Source organism: Leucoraja erinacea, chromosome 32 (genome assembly GCF_028641065.1).
Source record: "Leucoraja erinacea ecotype New England chromosome 32, Leri_hhj_1, whole genome shotgun sequence".
In the NCBI taxonomy this organism is placed as follows: Eukaryota; Metazoa; Chordata; class Chondrichthyes; order Rajiformes; family Rajidae; genus Leucoraja; species Leucoraja erinaceus.
Window position 1 is genome coordinate 25149069 of NC_073408.1, and position 26692 is coordinate 25175760.

General features: G+C 42.8%; 1 protein-coding gene across 4 annotated transcripts in view; it reads right to left on the bottom strand.

Annotated features, from left to right (window-relative positions):
* Positions 1-26692, bottom strand: part of LOC129712461 (rho GTPase-activating protein 32-like) — a 570135-nt gene that overhangs the window by 457875 nt on the left and 85568 nt on the right. Inside the window, exon 1 of one of the 4 annotated variants that reach the window (XM_055660917.1) lies at positions 9471-10448. The exons of the other annotated variants lie outside the window; for them this stretch is intronic. The gene's annotated coding sequence lies outside the window, so the exon portion shown is untranslated. Of the gene's footprint in view, positions 1-9470; positions 10449-26692 lie in introns of those variants that run through there. 4 annotated transcript variants of the gene reach the window in all.

Below are 26692 nucleotides of genomic sequence, written 5' to 3' on the forward strand. Positions count from 1 at the left end.
GCTCAAAAAAATAAAAATAAAAAATAAAAATAAAGAAAGTAACAATTCAATTTACCCAAGGCTTCCAGATCTCCTCCATTCTGAATTACAGAATGGGTGGGGGGTGACGGCAGATGGAGAGATGGTGGGGGAAAAAGGGGAGCACACCGGGACAAGTTTAATCAGTTGTGATCTTATTGAATGATAATACTAGTTCAAAGGACCAATTGGGGGGGGGGAAGAGTTCCATTCACAGCGTGTGGGGAGTCTGGCCCGGGTCAGCACGGGCAGGAGCGTTGAGAAGGACGGGGTATGGGATCATGCCCATGCTGACCCGGGCCAGATTCCCCACACGTTGTGAAAGGAACTCTTCCTCCCCCCCCCAGCAGCGCTATCCTTTTACAGCCGCTTCCCATCAGCTGCCAGCAATGAGGAATAGACTTGGCTATCCCTCAGTAGAGCAACGGTAGATAAAAATGCTGGAGAAAGTCAGCGGATGAGCCAGCATCTATGGAGCAAAGGAAATAGATAACGTTTCAGGACAAGACCCTTCTTCAGACTGATGTGAGGGTGAGGGGAGAGGGGAGGGCGGGAAGAAGAAAGGAAGAGGCGGAGACAGTGGGCTGAGGGAGAGCTGAGAAGGGGAGGAGAAAGCAGGGACTATCTGAAATTAGAGAAGTCAATGTTCATACCGCTGGGGTGTAAACTGCCCAAGCGAAATTTGAGGTGATGTTCCGCCAATTTACGGTGGGCCTCACTCTGGCCATGGAGTTGGCCCAGGACAGAGAGGTCAGATTTGGAATGGGAGGGGCAGTTGAAGTGCTGAGCCACCGGGAGATCAGGTTGGTTATTGCGAATCGAGCGGAGGTGTTGGGCGAAGCTATGTTTGGTCTCACCGATGAGGAGCAGCTGACTCCTAGAGCAGCGGATGCAATAGATGAGGTTGGAGGTGCAGGTGAACCTCTGTCGCACCTGGAAAGACTGCTTGGGTCCTTGAATGTAGTCAAGGGGGGGGGGGGGGGGGGGGGGGGGGGAGAAGAGGTAAAGCAACAAGTGTAGCATTTCCTGCAGAACCAAGTGAAAGTGTCAGGAGAGGGGATGGTTTGGATGGGATGGGACGAATTGACCAGGGAGTTATGGAGGGAGCGGTCTCTGCAGAAAGCAGACGGGGACGAGATGGGAAGATGTGGCCAATGGTGGGATCCCGCTGGAGGTGGCAAAAAATGTAGGAGGATTATTTGTTGTATGTGACGGCTGGTAGGGTGGAAGGTGAGGACAAGGGGGACTCTTCCCTTGTTACGAGTGGGGGGGGGGGGGGGGGGGGGGGGCATGGGGAGTGAGAGCAGAGTTACGAGATATGGAAGAGACCCTGGTGAGAGCTTCATCTACAGTAGAAGAGGGGAACCCCCCCCCCCCGTTCCTTGAAGAATGAGGACATCTCCGATGCCCTGGTGTGGAACACCTCATCCTGGGTGCAGATGCGGCGTAGACGGAGGAATTGGGAGTAGGGGATGGAGTCCTCACAGGAAGCAGGGTGAGAAGAAGTGTAGTCCAGAAAGCCATGGAAGTCAGTGGGTTTATAGTGGATGTTGGTCAGTGGTCAGCAGCTCTTGATGTTGCTGTACTGAAGGATAGCCAAGTCTATCTTTCTTGGCTAACAACCTAACCTTCGGCCTCCAAGACGCAGGTAAATTTCCGTGCCTCATTTTTGGGTAAAAAGCAGTGTCTTCGTTGCCGGGAAATACGGTAATGGAAATAATAAGGAGGAAAAAAATTGAGAAATAGCAAAAATCCTGGTGACGTATAGCAAAGATTTACCCCCTTGATTGACAGAACAAAATCAAGGGGATAATATCATGCCTCGTCTCCCAAAAGTCAATGCAGTATTCAATACCAAGATACTAGTTAAGGGATTTGAGGGTTCACCCAATTTTAATTTAGTAAAACATCTGTGGTAAAAGGAGCGATCTGTCTAAGATTTCACATTTGGAAAGATAAACATTCTCTCCTACAACATGCTGGTTAAATGAATATACTGGGGAGATTTTCCAACTATATTAGACTCTGCAGAGAGAAACAAGCACAGTTCTCTCTCTCTTGATCACCTGCTAGATGGGCATGTGAGGGTATTTTCGCTAGCTCACTCACAATGCTCATATAGGGGGCATTTGGATAACAATATGGAAAAGGATAATTGGGGGTGCGGTGGGGGAAGGGGTATGATCATTACACAATTCATTGCTTCAATCGCACACAATTTGTGGTAATTTCTATTAAGTAGCAAGTCATGTACATTTTATTAACATTCCTGGCAAAGACAGATATCACCTTCACAACGCAGCAGCTAAACACCGATTTCATTTTTAAAACACTATTTCTGACAATTAGAGAGCTGGGAGGCACAGTTGCGCAGTGGGTAGAGCTGCTGCCTTACAGCGGCAGAGACACTAGTTCGATCCTGACTATGAGTGCTTGTCTGCACAGAGTTTGTACGTCCTCCCGCTGACCTGTGTGGGATTTCTCCGGGATCTCCGGTTACCTCCCACACTCCAAAGACGTACAGGTTTGTAGGTTTAGTGACGGTATAATTGTAAATTGACCCTAGTGCGAGTAGGATAGTGCTAGTGTGTGGGGATCGCTGGTCAGCGCAAACTCGGTGGCCGAAAGGGCGCTGTATCTCTAAACTAAACTAAAGGTTAACATTTCTTGCTTGCCCTCAATTCCTGTTCCACTGATTATACACTTATTATCTAGCCCAAGAGCAACGAAGCACCACAAGATCTACAGTTTAACAGACAGACTTATTACACCTACATGGAACTGTGGGTGGGTAACAGGCTGCAGCTCACTAATTGCATGGAATTGCTCGAGCAGATGTCATCAAATAATTCTTCACAACATGAAAGATGAATACACCACATGGAGACATGTTGAATGGAGCACAGGTGGATTTCTGATGAGTTCTTGTCAGTGAAGGGCAGAAAAGCATACATGCCTAAGAGGGGAACATTTTCAATTGCTCTAAACTAAATTTGATACGACTGACCCGATTTGGAATGGATTTGTTCTGAACCTGTTGATGGCTAGATTTTGATTAAAAATGTGGGTGTGCAATCCAGCAAAAATGCAGCAAGAGCTCCTCATGCTCAGTTCTCCAAGGACAATACCATCCCCATTTCCCAAATCCTACTTGGGCAACTGCGGTGAAAATGAACTCCCCAGACAACCTGTCATCTTGACCCCACCACCACTGTTTAACACAAAATCAAATTACTACACAGTTTTGAGCTCAAGCTCTTGTCCATCTAAAACTTTTGCATGTGGTCAAGTTGAATAGCTCATTTACTGACAATACTTATACAGTGCTATGCTGGCATTTACTAAAATGAACTTATATCCCAATTACATTTCCCCACTTGTTTGATATCCTGTTAGTGCACCAATCTCTGAATCTTGAACTCTGGGTGAATTCCACAACTAGATAACTAGACGTTTATTTTGCTGATTCTATGGCTCTGCCTCCAAACACAACACACAGATATCTATCCACATGATAGATGAATAACAGTGTTAGCAGGCAGTACCTCCTTACCAATAACTGGCTCACCAATGACTTTTTAACGAGACATCTTTCTAGCTTAATGTCAAATATGGACTAAAGAGCTGAATCACAGTAGTAAAATATCAGCAATGAAGGGAACATTTGATTTGGCATTAAAGAGCTGCTAAACCATCTTCTGAAACAATTTCTCCTTTATTAGGTCAGTTTGATGATGAATAAATCATTCCTCAGATAAAGGAGGAATGCAACCCTAAACTCAGCATGATCTAGAAATATTCAGAGTATTGCTGTTAAGCAACAAGTCACATTCACAACAACATATGTCAGCTATCAATCAGCTGTCTGCCTCCATAGATTCCGTTTGACCTTCGCCCAGTACTTCATTTTCCTCAAAATTCCAGCTTCTGTAGTATCTTGCGTATCCAACATGTGTCATGCAATGGCTGTGTACAAATCGATAAAGCACAGTAGAATATTCCATTATTAATATCTCAGGAACATTTATGTATCTGGAAATTAAAAAGGATCAGCTGCAAGACTGTTGTGGCCTTGAGAGCAGGATGCCTATTCAGTGACATCTCCTGACAAATCAAAGGACCTTAATCATCTGCTGCTGGCTTTCATCAGTGAGCACTGATAACGATTCAAGCAAGTAATGCTGAATCTACATAGAACTGGTAAACAGCATGCCAGCAATTCTAGATATTTTAGCCATGAAAACAATGATTAACTAACACAAGGTTATAGATATAAAGATGGCTCCTTTTCACAGGACATATGGATGTTATGCTACATCTGTACAAACTGTTAACAAAACCTCACGGAGTATTGTGTGACATTCTGAAAAGGGGGCAGAAACAATTCACAAGGAAGTTGCAGAGGGCTAGAGAGCTTGAAATACAAGGAAGACTGGATAGGCTGGGGTCTTTTCTCCCTGGACTTTAAGGGGCTGAGGGATATAAAATCATGAGGGGCAGGGATTATGGTGAATAGTTACATTCACTTCCACGGGCCAGCAAAGTCTAAAACTCAAATTAAATAGAATTAATGTGAGGGAAAAGATTAAAAGGGGACTCGACGGGCATCCTATGGAGATAGATGGTGGTACGTGGAACAAGTTGCCTGGGGAACTGGTAGAGGTGGGTACTATTACAGTATTTAACACATTTTGACAAATACATGGATAGAAAAGGTTTAGTGGGATATGGGCCAAAAACAGACAAATTCAAATAGGCAATTTGGTCAGTATGGATGAATTAGATTGATGGACCCATTTCCCTGCTGCATAACTTTATGACTATTTGGGATGGCTTGGAAAACCTAGAATTAGAGGCTTTGATAAGATAAACAAACATTTAAGAACAGTTTTCCTGGTTGGAATTGTGATGTGGAAGAACAAAGACAGAATTTAAATAATTATTGGCACATGGGTGTTGTTGGCAAGGTTGTTTTTTTATATTGGTTCAATGGAATTTTCATTGTCACGTGTACCAAGGTACAATGACATTCCTTTTTATTTTGTATCGTCAAAGTCAATGGATATTTTTAAGGCAGGGATTGACAGATTCTTGATTAGTAAGGATGTCAGGTGATATGGGGTGAAGACAGGAGAATGGGGTTGATACAGAAAGATAGATCAACCAAGATTGAAAGGCGGAGTAGGTTTGATGGGCTGAATGGCCAAACTCTGCTCCTAAAACTTATGAACTTATCATAAGACAGTACATAAGGGGTTTGGCTTCATTTTCAAATCTAAGTTGTTGTAAATGCAGAGTTCTTAACCTGGCCCGATGTTCTGGTGGCGTTGCAGGATTGTCCTGGCCAAGCAGTCATAGTCCACGCACTCGATCTCGTGGACCGGTGCCATATCCAGCTGAGCCCAGGTTGCTGCAGGGCCTCCAGCGGCCCACTCCATCATCGGGGTGCATTGCAATGCCTCCCGCAGCCAGTCTGGTTAGTGGCCCTTTCATACAATCATATATTTGAGCCTGTTCTATTCTGGATCAAAACTATACCTAATATTTTGTTTAACTGCAGTGCCCTCCATAATGTTTGGGACAAAGACCCGTCATTTATTTATTTGCCTCAGTACTCCACAATTTGAGATTTGCAATAGAAAAAAAAATCACGTGTGGTTAAAGTGCACATTGTCAGATTTTAATAAAGGCCATTTTTATACATTTTGGTTTCATCATGTAGAAATTACAGCTGGGTTTATACAAAGTCCCCCCCCATTTCAGGGCACCATAATGTTTGGGACACATGGCTTCACAGGCGTTTGTAATTGCTCAGGTGTGTTTAATTGCCTGCTTAAAGCAGGTATAAGAGATCTCTCAGCACGTTGTCTTTCCTTCAATCTTTCCAACACCTTTGGAAACTTTTATTGCTGTTTATCAACATGAGGACCAAAGTTGTCAACGAAAGTCAAAGAAGCCATTATGAGACTGAGAAACAAGAATAAAACTGTTAGGAACATCAGCCAAACCTCAGGCTTACCAAAATCAACTGTTTGGAACATCATTAAGAAATAAGAAAGCACTGGTGAGCTTACTAATCGCAAATGGACTGGCAGGACAAGGAATACCTCCACAGCTGATGACAGAAGAATTATCTCTATAATAAAGAAAAAATTCCAAACACCTTTCTGACAGATCAGAAACATTCTTCAGTAGTCAGGTGTGGATTTGTCAATGACCACTGTCCGCAGAAGACTTTGTGAACAGAAATACAGAGACTACACTGCAAGATGTAAACCACTGGTAGGTTGGCCAGGTTACAGTTTGCCAAGAAGTACTTAAAAGTGCAATCGCAGTTCAGGAAAAGGGTCTTGTGGACAGATGAGATGAATATCAACTTGTATTAGAGTGATGGCAAGAGCAAAGTATGGAGGAAAGAAGGAACGGCCCAAGATCCAAAACGTACCAGCTCATCTGTGATACAGGTTTTGGGGGTGTTATGGCCTGGGCATGTATGGCTGCTGAAGGTACTGGCTCACTTATCTTCATTGATGATACAACTGCTGATGGGTTGTAGCACAATGAATTCTGAAGTGTACAGACGCATCCTATCTGCTCAAATTCAAACAAATGCCTCAAAACTCATTGGCCGGCGGTTCATTCTACAGCAAGTCATTGATCCCAAACAAGTCTGAAGAAGGGTTTCGGCCCGAAACGTTGCCTATTTCCTTCGCTCCATAGATGCTGCTGCACCCGCTGAGTTTCTCCAGCTTTTTTGTGTACCTTCGATTCTCCAGCATCTGCAGTTCCTTCTTAAACATTGATCCCAAACATACTGCTAAAGCAACAAAGGAATTTTTCAAAGTCAAAAAATGGTCGATTCTTGAGTGGCCAAGTCAATCACCTGATCTGAACCCAATTGAGCATGCCTTTCATATGATGAAGAGAAAACTGAAGGCAACTAGCCCCCAAAACATGCATAAGCTAAAGCAGTGCATTAGAGAAGACACCCAGCAACTGGTGATGTCCATGAATCGCAGACTTCAAGCAGTCATTGCATGCAAAGGATATGCAACAAAATACTAAACATGAATACTTTCATTTACATGACATTAATGTGTCCCAAACATCATGGTGGGGTCAATGTAAAAAATGGGTGTTATATGTATAAACGCTGCAGTAATGTCTACATGGTGAAACCAAAATGTATAAAAATTGCTTTAATTTAAATACAAATCTCAAATTGTGGAATGCAGAGGCAAATAAATAAATGATGGGCCTTTGTCCCAAACATTATGGAGAGCATTATTCCAGAAAGGACTATCATTGCAATAGACTACCATCATCCATAACCACTAAATATATAAAATGGAAAAATAAAATAAACAAACAATAAATGTAAAAGCAGATGTTAACAGATTCCACTAATACTGACAGGATGCAGATAGCCAAGTCAGTAGTTTGGGGAGCTAATTGAAGATGAAATTGGAGCAAAAGATCAATGCTGATAGTTTGTGTATGAAAGAACTGCAGATACTGGTTTATACCAAAGATAGTTACGCAATGTTGGAATAACTCAGCGGCTCAGGTTGCATCTCTGGATAAAAGTAATAGGTGACGTTTTGTGTCGGAACCGTTCTTCAGGTTTTGTTGTTTTGTTGAGGGGGAGAACAATCAAGATGTGGAGGCTGTTGTAGCTCCCATGTTGTTCACAAACCCAAGATAAATTTTAAAAAAATGCTGGAGTAACTCAGTGGGACACAGAACTTTCTATCCAGAGATGCTGCCAGTCCTGCTAAGTTACTCCAGCATTTTGTGTATATCTTCGGTGTAAACCAGCATCTACAGTTTCTTCTTACACCTTGTTCACCAACCCAAGCTGAAACAGTTGGTTAAGATTATGTCCCCAAGTATTCGGCTCCATTTTCACAATGGAAAAATAATTTTTCCGAACGGCCCCTTTTCATTTAAAATGGAAATTCAACTAATTCTAAAAGTTTACCCTGCCACCGTTGCATGCGACTTTCTCACCAACACAACCAAAGCAGCATTTTTGAAAATACAGCAGAGTATTAATCAGCATTCAGTTAGATAGGCAAACTTTGTTTCTCGTCCAAAATGCAATTGTAAGCAAATTTTTAAAAGGCACTAAACAAACTAAAGCAGTATTCCCACGATCAGTTAGCCATCCCATAGCTTACACCAATAGGCACTCATCACAGGACAGACCAAATACTGAGCAGAATAACATATCAATTCAATTTTATTACAAACTCACTAGAACATGTCATTAGAAAATAATCAACAGCAGAAACCTAACTTTCATGAAATAGATTGATTTCTGATAGGAAGAGGTTGATGTATAATAAGATGATCTTGTCCATTACTATGATTTGGTTGCATCCATATGAGGCACCTCCCAAGACATTTATTATGTTTACGGTGCTTAGAAGCAACATTACTATTGTGCGGCAAATAAGCCACTGGCAAACAATGTTATGGGATTTTTCATTCAGGCAAACAACTTTCACGACAAAAGCTTCCAACAAGAACCAACCTGAGTCTGTATCAGAATATGAGAGCAGAATATCCAGGCACAAAAGGGAGAGAGCAATTGAAGTAGCTTGAATTTGCAATCTTTAAGCAGCTGGGAAATAATGTGTAATGAAAAGGCAAGGACACCTGACCAGTAAAATGTAGCAAAAGGCCAATGCAATGAACCAATTTATTACTTAAGTGTAAATCTTACGTAAGATCTTGTTTCGTGTTTGCCATTTTGAGAATTACTCTGCTGAACAGACTGAAATGCAGCTCCTCTTGCCCTGCAGGAGTAATAGCCATCAAAATCTCTGCTCCTTATTAACAGAAAGCTGCACTCCCATCCCTCCGATTACAATACGCCTTGGTTTTATAAGTAGAACTACTCCAACTTGTCACATTACTCACCATAGCAACAGGGAAATAGCTGAAGCACAATGTATTAGCATTTCCGCCTCATTGCAACATGTTGGTTGCTGGTTGCCTGAACTACAATATCGCCACTGTCTCAACGCAGAGGTCTTTCGATTTTTGTTACACTCTGGTTGCCATTGGAGCACTTGAGAACATTGAGCCTTTTTTTTAATTCTTTGAAAAATATCAACATCCAAAAGGTGTCAAGCCTATTAGCAGTAAGTACCAGGAACCACATCAGTTAAGAATATTCTGGATAGCAGTTTGATGTCTTTTATCTTTCCTGTTTACCATGACCATTTATATTAATATGCAGAAAAAACATTTTCATAGTCTAAAAGCAAATTAATACAGATGCTGGAGAACTGAAATAAAATAGAAATTAATTCATGTTTCAGGTCAATGACCGAAGACCGTCGTGACATTTGCTGCTAAATAACAAGACGGAATTGGAGTTTTTTACTTTTTCGTTAAAAAAAAGTCCACCCCTACTTTGTCATTGCAATGACTGCAGTACACACCTGAATTTAGAATAGTTGCTGATATATACCAGTTAGCATAGCGGCATGAAAAAGTAACGTGTCTGGTTTGCAGTGCCACTCCAGGGCAGATCAAGTGTTGATTCTGTTGATTCTCAGGCTTTCCTTCCGCTCCTGTTCAATTTAGTTTCATAGTTGACTTAACATACAGCTTTAAGACAAACCGAAAATGTCTGGCCAGTCGAGCTCTAATGCAAATTATGCTCTCTGTCATTCTTTATTAAACTCATTAAAATATAGGTCACAGCACAGAGTGAAAAGGATATGCTGCTACCTGAGCAGCAAGTCAGAAGTCAATAATGTTGTGTCATTCAGACCACACTATACTGCTTTTCTTCCACTCGATCACTCCCTGCAGCCCATTTGACTGGCAGTCAGTCAGCTTACATCACAATGAATTCAAAGCTGCATTGCTTGAAATAACAGCAACAACATTTTGTGCATGCTTATTTTAAAACATATACCTCAGCTTATATCCTGCTCCATGAATATATGAATCCTGCTACATGAATATACGAATCCTGCTACATGAATATATTAATCCTGCTACATGAATCCTGCTACAATGCAAACAACACTATAAAAGTCCTCATTGTTTCAGACAAAAGCAGCTTTCAGCTGTGTTCTCTAGTTACAAACAATGTAAATGTGATACACAAGCTGCGCTTCACTGTTTAAACAGTAATGCTTCAGTGCACAGTCCAGGTCACCACCTCTGATAGCACAATGGACAGAAATTCCACAGTTATAAAAATAGTTGTTCACTAGTAATAAAGTCTAATCTGTTTATTCTCAACTAATCTCTACTCCAGTTTAAGAATCCAGTGTATTTTAAATGTTATCCACAGTTATCTCAAATGCTATCCATTCAATGGATCCGTGCAACATTGTACAATTGAGTTAAAGTATTGTGCCAGTCAGAAAGTCACAGCCACACCTACGATTCCCACACAGGTTTCCTTCCAGAATTTCAACACAGCCACATCAATGCATTTGGATGATTCACAAGGAATGTGAGGGTGGAAAGGGGACGCTGCATCCGTTTCTTTCCCCAAGCAGTTTATACTCCTCCACCCTCATTCACAATAGACGCTGAAGACAATAAATATAATTGCTACATTACAAATCAATCCTACCTTTGAAAAATGTGTGCTTGCCCAAGAATTCAGAGAAAGGAGCTCCCTTGAGCTAAAGATCAATGAATAACTGAGCTGTACATCAAAAGCCCATTGCAACATTCTGGGCTGGGCTGGGCTGGATAATCAAGCTGAGTCCCTACTCTTGACTACTAGTCCCCGTGCTGTGAGAGACAGGATCAAACAAAGCTATAATGCTATCTGATGCAAAAATGTAAAATATTGCAGCAGTAGATCTCCATTCACGGAGCTGGATCATAGTTGATGTTTGAGTTTAAGCAGACAGCGTGGGAACAGGCCCTTCGGCTCACTGATTCCACACTATCATATAACCATATAACAATTACAGCACGGAAACAGGCCATCTCGACCCTTCTAGTCTGTGCCGAACACATAATCTCCCCTAGTCCCATATACCTGTGCTCAGACGATAACCCTCCATTCCCTTCCCATCCATATAACTATCCAATTTGTCCATGGATCACATGTACACTGGTCCTTTTCAGAATGGCAGGCAATGACTAGTGGAGTGTGACAAGGCTCGGTGCTGGGACCCCAGTTATTTACAACATATATTAACGATTTAGACGAGGGAATTAAATGTGACATCTCCAAGTATGGGGATGACACAAAGCTGGGCGGCAGTGTGAGCTGCGAGGAGGATGCTATGAGGCTGCAGGGTGACTTGGATAGGTTGGGTGTGTGGGCAGATGCATGGCAGATAGAGTATAATGTGGATAAATGTGAGGTTATCCACTTTGGTGGCGAGAACAGGAAGGCAGATTATTATCTCAATGGTGTCAGATTAGGAAAAGGGGAGGTGCAACGAGACCTGGGTGTGCTTGTACATCAGTCACTGAAAGTAAGCATGCTGGTACAACAGGCAGTGAAGAAAGCTAAAGGCATGTTGGCCTTCATTGCGAGAAGATTTCAGTTTAGGAGCAAGGAGGTCCTACTGCAGTTGTACAGGGCCCCTGGTGAGACTGCATCTGGAATTGTGTGTGCAGTTTTGGTCTCCTAATTTGAGGAAGGACATTATTGCTATTGAGGGAGTACAGCGTAGGTTCATCAGGTTAATTCCTGGGATGACGGGACTGACATATGATGAAAGAATGGGTCGACTAGGCTTGTATTCACTGGAATTTAGAAGGATGAGAGGCTATCTTATAGAAATATATAAAATTCTTAAAGGATTGGACAGGCTAGATGCAGGAAAAATGTTCCTGATGTTGGGGGAGTCCAGAACCAGGGGTCTCAGTTTAAGAATAAGGGGTAGGCCATTTAGGACTGAGACGAGGAAACATTGTCTCACCCAGAGAGTTGTGAATCTGTGGAATTCTCTGCCACAGAAGGCAGTGGAGGCCAATTCACTGGATGTTTCCAAGTTAGATTTAGCTCTTAGGGGTAACAGAATCAAGGGATATGGGGAGAAAGCAGGAACGGGGTACTGATTCTGGGTGATCAGCCATATTGAATGGCGGTACTGGCTCGAAGGGCCAAATTTTCAATGTTTTTTTTTTAAAATGCACACTATCCCATAGTACTATTCCACTTTCTCATCTTACACACTAACAGCAATTTACAGAAGACAATTAACGTACAAACCTGCATGTCTTTGGAATGATGTCTAGAACAGATTGAGTGAGAGTCAGTGTGAATCCTCGACTTTATGACTCACAAAGCCCAATCAGTAAGGATAGGGGACAAATTATCCTCTACGATAATCCTCAACACTTGTCTCCGCCAGGATCCGTTCTCAGCCCCTTTACACCCACGATTGTGCAGCCTTGTACAAACCGAATTCAATTTATAAATTCGCAGACGGCACCACCATTGTGGGCCAAATATCAAATCATGATGAATCGGAGTACAGGAAGGAGATCAAGAACCTTGTGTCCCAGTGTCAAGACAACAACCTTTCTCGAAATGTCTGCCAGACAAAGGAGATAGTGATTGACTTCAGGAAGCGTAGCGGTACACATACCCCAGTTTGCATGGACGGGGCAAAAGTAGAGATGGTTCAAATCTTCAAATTACTAGGAGTCAATATCACCAACATCTCCTGGACCACCCATATTGAAGCAGCGATCAAGAAAACACACCAACGCCTCTTCTTCCGAAGAAGGATTAGGAAGTTCGGCATGTCCCCAACAACCCTCGCCCACATCTACGGATGCGCCGTAGAAAGGAATTTATCGGGATAGATCACAGCTTGGTTTGGGAACAGCTCCTTTCAAGACTACTGCCCTTACTGTCTCCTCCCCGTCCTTAACCCTCGAGTTGTCTCCTCCCATCCCCCCGTCCTCGGGCTCCTCCTCCTCATTTTTCCTTTCTTGTCCCCGCCCACCCCCGCCCCCGATCAGTCTGAAGAAGGGTTTCGGCCCGAAACGTTGCCTATTTCCTTCGCTCCATAGATGCTGCTGCACCCGCTGAGTTTCTCCAGCTTTTTTGTGTACACACAATTACACAACCTCCATTGAGTGAATTTTCCTTCACAATTCCCAAATAGTCCTCTATAAAAGTCAAATAATGCTTTGGGACCCTCTCTACCCAGGAGTACGGAGGATGCCATCTCAACGGCACTTCACTCCGCCCACTCCCACCTCGACAACAGAGACACTTACGTAAGAATGCTGTTCATCGATTACAGCTCAGCATTCAACACCATAATACCATCAAAACTGATCACCAAACTCGGTAACCTGGGCATCGATCCCTCCCTCTGCAACTGGATACTGGACTTTCTAACCAACAGACCCCAGTCTGATAGGTTAGACAAGCACACCTCTTCAACCCTCACCCTGAACACCGGCGTTCCACAGGGCTGTGTGCTGAGCCCCCTCCTCTACTCCCTCTTCACCTATGACTGCACACCTGTGCATGGTACTAACACCATCATCAAGTATGCAGATGATACAACGGTGATTGGCCTCATCAGCAACAACGATGAGTCAGCCTACAGGGAGGAGGTCCAGCACTTAGCAGCATGGTGCGCTGACAACAACCTGGCCCTTAACTCCAAGAAGACCAAGGAGCTCATTGTAGTCTTCAGGAAATCCAGAGGCGGCACGCACACCCCCATCCACATTAACGGGACGGAGGTGGAACGTGTTTCTAGCTTCAGGTTCCTGGGTGTTAACATCTCCGATGACCTCAAGGTCCCACAATACCTCAACTCTGATCAAGAAGGCTCACCAGCGTCTCTTCTTCCTGAGGAGACTGAAGAAGGTCCATCTGTCTCCTCAGATCCTGGTGAACTTCTACCGCAGCACCATCGAGAGCATCCTTACCAACTGTATCACAGTATGGTATGGCAACTGCTCTGTCTCTCCGACCGGAAGGCCTTGCAAAGGGTGGTGAAAATTGCCCAACGCATCACCAGTTCCTCGCGCCCCTCCATTGAGCCTGTCCAAAGCAAGCGTTGTCTGCGGAGGGCGCTCAACATCGCCAAGGACTGCTCTCACCCCAACCATGGACTGTTTACCCTCCTACCATCCGGGAGGCGCTACAGGTCTCTCCATTGCCGGACCAGCAGGTCCAGGAACAGCTTCTTCCCGGCGGCTGTCACTCTACTCAACAATGTACCTCGGTGACTGCCAATCACCCCCTCCCCCGGACACTCCTCCCACAGGAAAAACACTATGTCTGTATATATGCTAATGTAAATATTTATTCAAATCATATGCTATGTCGCTCTTCCAGGGAGATGCTAAATGCATTTTGTTGTCTCTGTACTGTACACTGACAATGACAATTAAAGTTGAATCTGAATCTGAATCAGTAGAGGCCAAAAGGGTCTCCACTTTAACATCCCGTGGGTAGGATACTGAAGTATTGGTCAACATCATGTGTTCAAATATCTTTAGAGTATGAACCTATTGTTTTCTAAATTACAGCGATGGTGCACCCACAAAGTTATGGCAGCTACTTGTTGAATAACAGGAAGCCCTGGCCTGAAACATCAGGATTTGGCACAAAATGGAGGAACTGGTTTGAGGATACATCTAGAGTTTCCTCAAATTCTAATCACACAATTGAACTTTGAGGGAAATGTAACCTTCAGGCCACTGACTAAGGAAATGATTAGCAACTGACTGAGCCTGAAAACAGGAACTAAACGATCAAGGCACTACAAATACAACCCGACTATGTGAACATAAATACTGCAATAATCAGAACATTCTAAATCAAAGCAATATTGAAAAAAGGTTATGACCAAGTTTAAAGGTAAATTATTCGAAATGTCCAAAATTTGAGCTGCAAGTTTCCATATACCTAACCTTTTCTTTTTGAAGATGTTATAACTTGCAGAATGTTTATCGCTCAATATAAAGTAACTTCAGTCACTGCATACACTCAATGAGAGCTTCCCCAAGAGTCCCCAAAGGAGTTCCAATTTAAAAAAAAAATCACCCAATATGTTCAAATTTCCACCTTAGTTCGATTGACGGGAGTTCTGAATATCGTATGTGCAGGTACTGCCCAATAACCCGAATATGATTCAGAATTATATATACATAATTCAGTGAAACAGCGACAAAAAAAACAGTATTCGATAATGTGTATGTAAGGGAGGGCTACATAGAGCAATTATGATCGCAACACACTAAACCCCAATTACACAAACAACAGTTATCTATCATCCATGAAAATAGCATTGTCTTCATCCAGATATATCAAGAAGGGTCTCGACCCGAAACGTCACCCATTCCTTCTCTCCAGAGATGCTGCCTGTCCCGCCGAGTTACTCCAGCTTTTTGTGTCTATCCTCAAGGATATATGATCTATACAGGCTACAGAGCTGAAAGAACCATCTAAATCCTCTGTGACAAACTCCCATTGAGTCAATGATCCAAGCAGCTCAGGAACAGCCAACTTATCCATGCCAACCATTTTGCCTATCCTGATGAATCTTATTTGCCCGCATTAGGTCTTTATCCTTTTATGCTGAGTTGGATGATCAGCCATGATCATATTGAATGGCGGTGCAGGCTCGAAGGGCCGAATGGCCTACTCCTGCACCTAATTTCTATGTTTCTATGCTTTGCCTATTCAAGTCCTTGTCTATGTGTGCTTGAAATGAAGTGATTATATCTGCCTCCATTTCCTTCTCTGCCAGCACATTCTAAATATTAACCTCTATGTTCAAAAAGCGCCTCTTAGATACTCCTTAAAGCACCTCAGTCTCACCTTAACCTATACTACCTCTTGTTTTTGGCATGCCTAACAGAAAAATGATTCTGACCATCTACCCTATTCAAGTCTCTCATAATCTTACAGATATACCTCGATCAAATCACTCATCAGCCTTCTACACTTGAAGGGAAGTGCAAGATGTTACAATTTATATTTGATGCACAAAAATTATCAGTCTGAGATAATTTTCTCTGCTATCCCACGACATCAATTTTCATGCTATCTTCAAAGATACCTCCTCTATTAACATCCATTAATACATACCACAAATAAAGGTCCCAGAACCAATCTCCAGATCACAATCCTCCAAACAGAAATGCATCCATCAATCATCACCACTGCACCTCCAATTTTAGATCCAATTTCCCAGGTTGCCTTGGATTCCATGTACTTAACCTTATGGACTAACCTAACATGTCAAATGCCCAACTGAAGTCCACATAGACAACATCTACCACCTTACCTTCAATCTCTTGGGCACCTTAAAAAGAAAAACAAATAAATTAGTAAAACAGGATTTTCCCGTACAAAGCTATGCTGACTATTTTCCAGTCTCTGCCTTGCCAAACGCTGATATATACACTCTGCATAAGCCACATGGTCCAAAGTGTGCACACCTGTGACACATTGAAGAGCCAGCAATCAATAACCAATGCCAGAAATGGAATTGGATTATAAAGTTCAGTTCATCAGTTCTATGCTCACATCTCTCATCATCAGCACAAGTACGTCACATCTGGTACAACTGCCAGACGTGACATTTCAAACAACTAAATTTTTTATGTTAAGCGCAAAGTTTGAACAATTCTTTGTTGAAGAAGAGATGCATAAGATGTCAAATATCATAGATAGTGGCATATTATAATAATTCACGTTTACGTCTATCATCATTGGTTCCAGAACCTTGCTGAATTTGTCGGACCAACCGAGGTCACGGCCTCCAGGAGTCGTCGAATAATACCGTAACGGTCAATCCAGGCCACCGGGGAGCCGATTGGCCGCAGATGTTTCGATGAGGTTGAGATCAGCCATCTCATATGGTCTACTGGGAGCCAGATTTTCGAGGGAATTTTCAGGGGGGGGAATTCAAGTGCACTCTCGTAATTTTGTCCAGATTAAAGGAAGTGCCGAACCATCAGTTGACAGAAAATCAGTGGTGGATCTGTACTGATTAAACTTCCCAAAATGTAACTTTAAAATCACATTATTTTTATGGTGCTTTGGGTTGCTGGATACAATACTTATGTATACTTAAATACAATGTATACTTAAATAGATGGAGGGCTTCCAAATACTCAGGAAAACTGGCCTCAGGCAGAACAAAAGTATGGGTGATCAAAATTGATTGAGAACAGATAAAATCTATCTAAGACACCACATATTCTGAACCACAACTCCAAGATTTACCTATCTCAGTGCATGAGATGTTTCCTAGTATAGGTGCACAACCTTTTATCCGAAAGCCTTGGGACCAGACACTTGTCGGATTTCGGACATTTTCGGATTTCCGAATGGAAGATTTTTAGCGTAGATTAGATAGGTAGCGCGGGCGGCTTGAAAAGTCTGGAGCAGCTGCCTCCTCCCCGGAGACCGGGAGAATCATTGCATAAATGTTAGTCAGTTAGTTTGGAGGGATTTTATGTGGTGGTGGTGGAGTAGGGGTGAAGGGGGAAACTTTAATTCTTAGTCCCCTACCTGGTCGGCGACTCCCAACCTCGCGGAGCTGGGGGCTCTGTCCGGCCGCGGGCAGCGCCGGTTGGAGCTCCGACCCCGGCAACTCTACCCCTGGCTGCGCGGCTCCAAATCCAGCGACGCTCTGCGAATGATGGGAGTCGGCGGCCACAGCGCTCCGGAGCTTGCCGCACAGCGACCCGGTAAGGCATTGCCCGCTCCCCGCTGGTATCCCAGCGCTGCTACGCCGCCGACTCCCGACATTCGCGGAGCTGGGGCGTCCGGCCGCGGGCCGCGCTGGATTTGGAGCGCCTCACAGCCAGGGGTAGAGTTGCCGGGGTCGGAGCTACAACCGGCGCCGCCCGCAGCCCCACCGGCCAACAGCGCTGCGGAACTTACTGCACGGCGACCCGGTAAGGCATTGACCGCTCCCCGCCTCTCCGACCAGGTAGGGGACTAAGAATTAAAGTTTACCCCTTCACCCCCCCCTTCACATAAAAGCCCTCCAAACTAACTGACTAACATTTAAGCAATGATTTACAGATGTTTAAGCGTCTCCCGGTCTCCGGGGAGGAGGCAGCCGCTACAGTAGTACAGACCTGGGTTGACCGTGGGTTGTTTCGGGTCAAGTTTGGCGCCAAACACGAGCTTTGGTGCGCAGACGACATCTGGAAAAAATGGCCAGTTTTCGGAGTTTTTCGGTTTCCAGAACTCCGGATAAAAGGTTGTGCACCTGTAACAATTGTTCTAAAGGCACCCATGAAAATGACCTGTGCCATTTAACTGTAAGTAGCAAAAACATACCAGTTCATATTGTCGAACAGCAAGTCTCAAGTTATTCTCTATTTATAGCTTAAAAACTGCAAACCGTCTTAGTACTAGAATGTGCAGAACATGAAGTTACAAAATCCCTTATATTCAAAGGAGGTATTCAGCATACTTTGAATAAAATATTGCACGCCTAATGTTTCAAGAACTGTCAACTTCTCTGTGCGCCGGATCAGCCTATAGGTGTTCACAATTTATATATCCCCCTGATTAATTTAAAACCCATAAGAAACAAGATCCAACCAAGGTTAACCTACCAGTGGCTGATTAAAGCCTTTATAATGTTGTCAAAATAAGTGAATGTGAGGATTTAGCAAAAGATTATCATAAATCTGGAATGAGTAAACTTCTCCCAGTCATTTTTTTCACCAGAGACTGGGTAAATTAAAGGGGATAAGGAAACAATAAACAAATAATTTTAATCTGCCTAAATGGTACAGAGCACAAAAATGAATGTACAGAACATAAATAAATGTAATGCCCGTGAAATAGTAAAAAGAAAATATGACCAAAAAGGAATCTCCAAATGCAGATGGCACACACTCCATGCTTTCAAGAGAAGCTGACCGTGATTTTAATCTTTCACAATTTCCTAGATCTTTAAATAGCTCACGTGAACTACAAATAGAAAACAAAGCCTAACTATTTAGGAAATGAGACGAAAAAAAACCTGCTAGAATCTACAGATGGGAACCTGATTAAAAGTGAACAAAAATTAATAGGATAATTGGCCACAGTTATTATGGAATTGCGAAACAAGGACCCAATCAGTCTTTCCAGGTTCACCTGCACCTCCTCCAACCTCATCTACTGCATCCGCTGTTCCAGGTATAGAAACATAGAAAATAGGTGCAAGAGGAGGCCATTCGGCCCTTCCAGCCAGCACCGTCATTCATTGTGATCATGGCTGATCGTCCCTTATCAATAACCCGTGCCTGCCTTCTCCCCATATCCCTTGACTCCACAAGCACCAAGAGCTCTATCTCTCTCTCTCTCTTAAATCCATCCAGTGATTTGGCCTCCACTGCCCTCTGTGGCAGGGAATTCCATAAATTCACAACACTTTGGGCGAAAAAGTTTTTTCTCACCTCAGTCTTAAATGACCTCCCCTTTATTCTAAGACTGTGGCCCCTGGTTCTGGACTCGCCCAACATTGGGAACATTTTTCCTGCATCTAGCTTGTCCAGTCCTTTTATAATTTTATATGTTTCTATAAGATCCCCCTCATCCTTCTAAACTCCAGTGAATACAAGAATATCAATTTCTCTACATCTGCGAGACCAAGCGCAGGCTCGGTGATCGATTCGCCCAACACCTCCGCTCAGTTCGTACTAACCAACCTGAACTCCCGGTTGCTCAGCATTTGAACTCCCACTCCCAACCTGACCTTTCTGTCCTGTGCCTCCTCCCATTGCCAGAGTGAGGCCCAATGCAAATTAGAGGAACAGCACCTCATATTTCGCTTGGGTAGTTTACACCCCAGTGATATGAACAATGACTTCTCTAACTTTAGATAGCCCTTGCTTTCTCCCTCCTTCTCCACTCCAGCTCTCCCACAAAGCCTACTGTCTCCGCCTCTTCATTTATTTTTCCCTCCACTCCCCCGACATCAGTCTGAAGAAGGGTCTCGACCTCGCCTATTCCTTCTCTCCATAGATGCTGCCTCACCTGCTGAGTTTCTCCAGCATTAGTCTACCTCCGATTTTTCCAGCATCTGCAGTTCTTTCTTAGACAAGTTATTTCAAATATCCTTCAAGCTCCCTTTTCAACTATTGAATCTGCATCCATTCCTGATAGTGTATCCCAGATCATATGAACATCCATCCCCCAGTCACTTTTGTTAATAGGTTTCATTTAATTTAATTCTTGACTCTTCTACTATTAGGAACAGTTTCGCTCCATCACCCTTGTCAAGAATCCTAATGATTTTAAATATCTTCAACCCAAGTTTATCCAATCATTCCATGTGATTATTTATGCTGCGATGTGACTCGTCCGTGGGTCAGCTTTGTCAATTCAGGAACGTCCCCAAATGATTGTGGGAACGCTTTTTCACTCTTTACCTTTTATTGCTTTGATGTGTTAAGATTAGCATGACCATATAAACCAATGGTTAGGTAAAAACTGGACGACTGTGCACAATTCTGGTTGCCACGCTATGGGAAGAAAGTGATTGCAGTGGAGTGGATGCAGAGGAACTTCACAAGGATGTTGCTTACGATGGAGTGTTTCATCTATAAAGGAAAGACTGGATAAGCTGAGCTAATTATCTTTGAAGAAAAGCAGGTTCAAGGGGGATCTGATTGAGATATGTAAAATGAGGAGGAGCAGAGAAAACTGTTCCCATTAGCAGGTCTACAACCAGAGGCCGCATGTTTCATGTTGGCAGTAAGAGAATTAGAAGGGTCCGAGGAAGAATTTCTTACACCAAGAAAATGGGTTGAAATATTGAATATATAACCGAGAGATTGAATACACATGGTTTTCATAATATTTAGATAGATGAGAACTTAAAAACACCATGGCAAAAGCGGCAGAAAATTACATTTCATTGCATGAGTATTTGATGACATGCATGGATATGGTTGATGGGCCCATTGGACTAAGACTCTGGGATGCTGTTGCCGTTTCAGTAAACATTTAAGATGCATCCTATTCTACTGGTATAGTCACATGCCCAGACCTGTTCAAACAATCAATGTTCTTCACAAAAGGTTATGCAAAGTTAAGGATATGAAATGTTTGTGCAAATTAAAATCCAGAGATTCATCTGCTGAATTCTCAACAAAAACTGCATATACAATAATCTGAAGGTAGGCAACTTATGGTGATGGTGACAGCAGTAGGTGATAAAGTAGGGTGACCAAAGGACTAAATCTACCAGCAAACCATTTTACATAATACATCATCCTAAAGCTCATTTTATCTAACTAAGTACTTCTGAAGTCCAATCATTGATGCCAGGTAGGATACATGGCAGCCAATCAGCCTACGAGGCCTGGAATAAAATTGGACAGAAAACATAATACAGACATACAACCATATTCCTAAGTGACAATGGTGGAGAGGTTATAAAGGTATTTTTAAGACTTTTTTTTCCCATAAAAGGCTTTCACTGCATGTTAATTTTATGTAAATTTTAAGAGGTTCATCTGTACGCAATCAAAAATGCATTCTAACAAATTTGCCCCGTGTAACACAAATAGTGTTCCTTAATTCATCAATTATATTAGAACCGCATTATAGAATTTCGCATTGTTTTGGTAAAACCAGCAACCAATAAGCATTCTCTTGAGGAAGTATCAGGCAAAAGTGACAGCAGATTTTTACAAAAAACTAAGTTTGGCAGGATCATGCTGATTAAAATCAATGCTGTAACAAAAGTAAAGACCTCCGCACACATTTGTGCAAGGGAAATGCTTAAGCAAGATCTTCCCTCAGAGCCAACTTTTTGTGGCCAATTAAATGCAGGCAGAAGCAAGCATGCAAGATTTTACATCCCACAACAAGTGGTTGGACCAAGTGCTCGGAAGTGCAGAGGAAGTGATTCAAAGACAGCCTTGTGTTTATTCCTCCTGGGAGTCATGTTATGATGATGTTAAATAAACTTAGATATTGGCTACATTGTGCGTACATTCCAGTCCAGTTAAAAATTGCAAGTTAATGTGTTAGGTTTTCACTGCCACCCAGAGTACGACTGTCCACTGATTCCACTCTGCAGCAACACACCATTTTCTCACATTACTCACTGATCATTCAACAGTAAGGAATCCTATTTTCCCTCTTTTTATTTCCTCTGCTTTAGAAAAGAACCAAAGAACTGCACTTATCAATAATGAATGTCATTGTTGAAAATGTGGTAAATTATTTCAACACAGGAACCAAGTATTATCTGGATAGTGAAAGTGCAGCAACAGGAGAGATCAAGGGGTTCATGTCTGCAGATCATGAAAATTCAGTGTCAAGTACAAATAGTCAGCAAAAAAGTTACTGTACCTCCAAGACAAGTGATGAGAATCTGCTGTCATTAAGGGGATGAGTTTCTCTAGGTCTCTCTGTGGGTTCTGAGGGGAATAATGAATCTAATGTGGGATTAAGAGGCTCAGCCAGTGGTACAGCTAGTTAAGGTTGATAGGCATGGGATATGGGTATTTGGATTGCTCTATGCACTCTGCTTGGTCTTGTTGAAAAAAACTCAATGGCTTAGGAGTCAAGTAACATGAGTTTTAGGAGACCAGATTCAGGCATGACTCACATATTGGAACTATGAAAACTTGATCATTCTTGATGCTGGGGACGTTGGCCGGGTAGAGGAAGACAATAATGTATCCCTTATGCTGTCAATGTAATGAGCACAATACGCAGGCACCAATCTAGTACAGGTCCACCACTGCTTCCAGAACCTTGCCAGATTATTATTTTGCCAGGCCAACCGAGCTCAAGCAATAATGATACTATATACCTCTGACCTACTAAAGACCCTCCCGTTTCTCTAAAGCTCCATGGACTGCGAAAAACTAAAAACAATAACCAAATGTTAAATGCAAATTAAATTTATGGCAAAAATTGTATTTCTTGGTCGGGTAGCCCGGGCGCCGGTTAACAAGTTGTCCTCGGAAGTCCCAATGAGGGTGGGACTGGTGGCCGCCTGCGGGGTCGAGGAGCCACTTTCCTGGCAGGACTGCCGGTGTTGACCCCCGCCAACCCAAGATTTGCCTAATCTACCAAAAATGTGGTGGGCGGGCACGCCTGTCGGGCCTCTCAGAGGAGCCGAATGGTACCGGAATGGTCCGCATCCATCAGGGGATTGAGATAACGACCTACAAAGTCGGCCTCTGAAGAATGGTCTCGACCTGGAACGTCACCCATTCCTTCTCTCCAGAGAAGCTGCCTGTCCCGCTGAGTTACTCCTGCTTTTTGTCTATCTTCGGTTTAAACCAGTATCTGCAGTTCGTTCCTACACAAGTCAGCCTCAGAAGGCAGCTATGGAAACGGATCCGCTGGCTCCAGCCAGGCCATATTTCCAGAGCCCCGGCCGCCTCCCACAATACATAACTACAATCAAGTAAACATAGAAACATAGAAAATAGGTGCAGGAGAAGGCCATTCGGCCCTTCGAGCCTGCACTGCCATTGAATATGATCATGGCTGATCATCCAACTCAGTATCCTGTACCTGCCTTCTCTCCATACCCCCTGATCCCTTTAGCCACGAGGGCCACATCTAACTCCCTCTTAAATATAGACAATGAACTGGCCTCAACTACCTTCTGTGGGAGAGAATTCCAGAGATTCACCACTCTCTGTGTGAAAAAAGTTTTCCTCATCTCGGTCCCTAAAGATTTCCCCTTTATCCTTAAACTGTGACCCCTCGTTCTGGACTTCCCCAACATCGGGAACAATCTTCCTGCATCTAGCCTGTCCAACCCCTTAAGAATTTTGTAAGTTTCTATAAGATCCCCCCTCAATCTTCTAAATTCTAGCGAGTACAAACCGAAGTACACTCAAGTAAAATAGACAGAGCAAAGGGGAAGGTTCATAGAACCTAATCGTCAGAAGCAGCTGTCAGAAGCAGTAGCAGATACAAGATCTGGCACAAGAATCAACAGCAGGTTGGAAAGCATTATTACTTTATCATCTGCATCCCAGAGATTGATGACTGAGATAGGACTAATTGTGGCTCTGGAGTGGAGGCAAAAATGTAAGTGTTTTCATCTATAGATTGGGTACAGTTGGGAACACAAAAAGGTAAGCAGTATTGGAGGGAAACGTTGGAGCGATAACAGTCTTGCTTAATCACTGTGTACAGTGGGATTGGGTCTTTCGTGGATCCATCAGTGAGGATCATGGCCTGTATGTCATGGAGCAGAACGATGCAATTACAACAAATGTTTGAGGACAGCGAAATACGAGGGATCTCACTAAGATGATCTGAGTCAAAGGCTGGTTTGAGGTGAAATATTCCTATGTAAAATTGTAAAACAATCCGTAGCTGATACTGCTGTGGCCGGTAGCGCTATGTATAAAGCCTCATAGCGCTGTGGCCGGTAGCACTATGTTCAATGGCTGATAGCGCTGCAGTCAACAGCACTTTGTTTAAAACTTTACGCGCCAAGCTGGTAGCGTTGTGTGTGTTGCCTTGCACGCCAAGTCTGTGGCCAATAGCACTTTGTTTCCAAAGGGGGGCTCGCTCGGATGCAGGCCCCTACCATTGGTTGCAGTTTGAATTTGGAAGCGCCGTTATTGGCCAGGACTTAAAGGCGGTTATTTTCAACAGCAGAATATGCCGGTATAAAGGCAGGCGCCGGTATAAAGGCAGGCACCAGTAAGCCAGGAATTAGTTCTTGTACGAGAGGGGTTCACTGACGGGCTGGGGCGCGATCAATACCTCGGACGGAGGCAGAGAGAGGAAGGTGTGCTGCTGTAAAACAGGCCCCGCGCATACCCAGACAATTATTGTTTTTGTTCTCTCTCCAATAAATCTGATTTGCAACTAAGCAGACGAGTGAGCCTTTTTCTGTTCTACTGCCAGCTCCTTGAACCTGTTCCCTTGTAACAAGCCTTTGCAACAAAACGACCAGAATATAAAGCAGACAGGTTTTGCAATAGACCTAGTTTAAAGCACTATGCGTCTTCTGTTCTGGGGAGAGCATTTTCAAGAGGCCTTCGGTGGAATTGTTACATATTGACCAGCACATTACCAGACTTTAGGGCGGCACGTTGGCGCAGCGGTAGAGTTGATGCCTTACTGAGTTTTCAGCGCCAGAGAGCCGGGTTCGATCCTTCAAGCGTTATGTTATCATGGGAATTATGTAAACTGGGTTTGTATTTCCTGCACTGAGCATTAATGAACAATTTGATCATTTCTAGAATTCTTAAAAGGATAAAGTAGAGGGCAATATTTTGGACAGCAGTTCAGGAAAATAGTCTTAAAATCTGGAGCAGGATTCTACATAAAACTTGGATCCAATTTATAATTTAAATATTCTGCTAAAATATAGATCTAAATTAGATTGAGATGCAGCTTAACACAATTTAACAAAACAAGACAGGTTCAAAGAAAAGTCCCAATCCCATCAATCTGAAGAAGAGACCAGGAGCAAAACATCACCTGTTCATTGACCTGCTGAGTTCCTCCAGCACATTGTGTTTTGCAGAACAAATGGCCTACAGTTGTTTCCATGTTTTATTGTCAGGGTTAATTGTGAACCATTGCTAAACTATTCTTTAAAATTAATTCTCTTATTTAAGTTCAACTATCACTACTGGCTGAATGCCATTAAATTGCAAAGCAGATTAAGGAAAAATAACATCCAGATATCCTTAGTCTCTGGCTCTGACAGCTGTTCCAAAACAATATAAATCTAATATGTAAATAACTAGTAACCTCGAGTACAATATGGCAACTCAAATTTTACCGTACCATAATTGGTACATGAGACAATAGACTGACCTTGAAAATTCACACGCACATTGCCACCTCTTCAATTACTGCAAAACTCTGATAATCCATTGACCAAATATTCAGAAATCCCAATGATTCAATACCTGGCTGAGCAGGTGATGTTTCCTGCACTCTTGTTAAACCCATCGCAACACCGTTTCCCATATTCCCCTTCATTTTACAAGATGCACCAGAAATAGCATTATACTGAACAATATTAAAAATAAATCAAATTAAATGTATTTTGTGGTATTAACAGGAATAACATTTAATAGTCTAGAATGTCAGCCAGCCCAGTACCAAAGAGCTTTAAGGGCCTGTCCCACCAACATGCGATTCCTGGGATGTCAGGACGTTCATATGAACAAAGACTGCATAGACTTGTACTCGCTAGAATTTAGAAGATTGAGGGGGGATCTTATAGAAACTTACAAAATTCTTAAGGGGTTGGACAGGCTAGATGCAGGAAGATTGTTACCGATGTTTTGGTATTTTAAGAGTACAGAATCTTTATGTTCCTGTTCGGTTGAAAGGAAACAGTAAAAATTGGAAAGAACCCTGGTTTTCAAGGGAAATTGGACATCTTGTTCGGAAAAAGAGGGAGATCTACAATAATTATAGGCAGCATGAAGTAAATGAGGTGCTTGAGGAGTATAAGGAATGTAAAAAGAATCTTAAGAAAGAAATTAGAAAAGCTAAAAGAAGATATAAGGTTGCTTTGGCAAGTAAGGTGAAAGTCAATCCAAAGGGTTTCTACATCTATATTAATAGCAAAAGGATAACGAGGGATAAAATTGGTCCATTGGAGAAACAGAGTGGACAGCTATCTGCAGAGCCAAAAGAGATGGGGGAGATATTGAACAATTTTTTTTTCTTCGGTATTCACCAAGGAGAAGGATATTGAATTATGTGAGGTAAGGGAAACTAGTA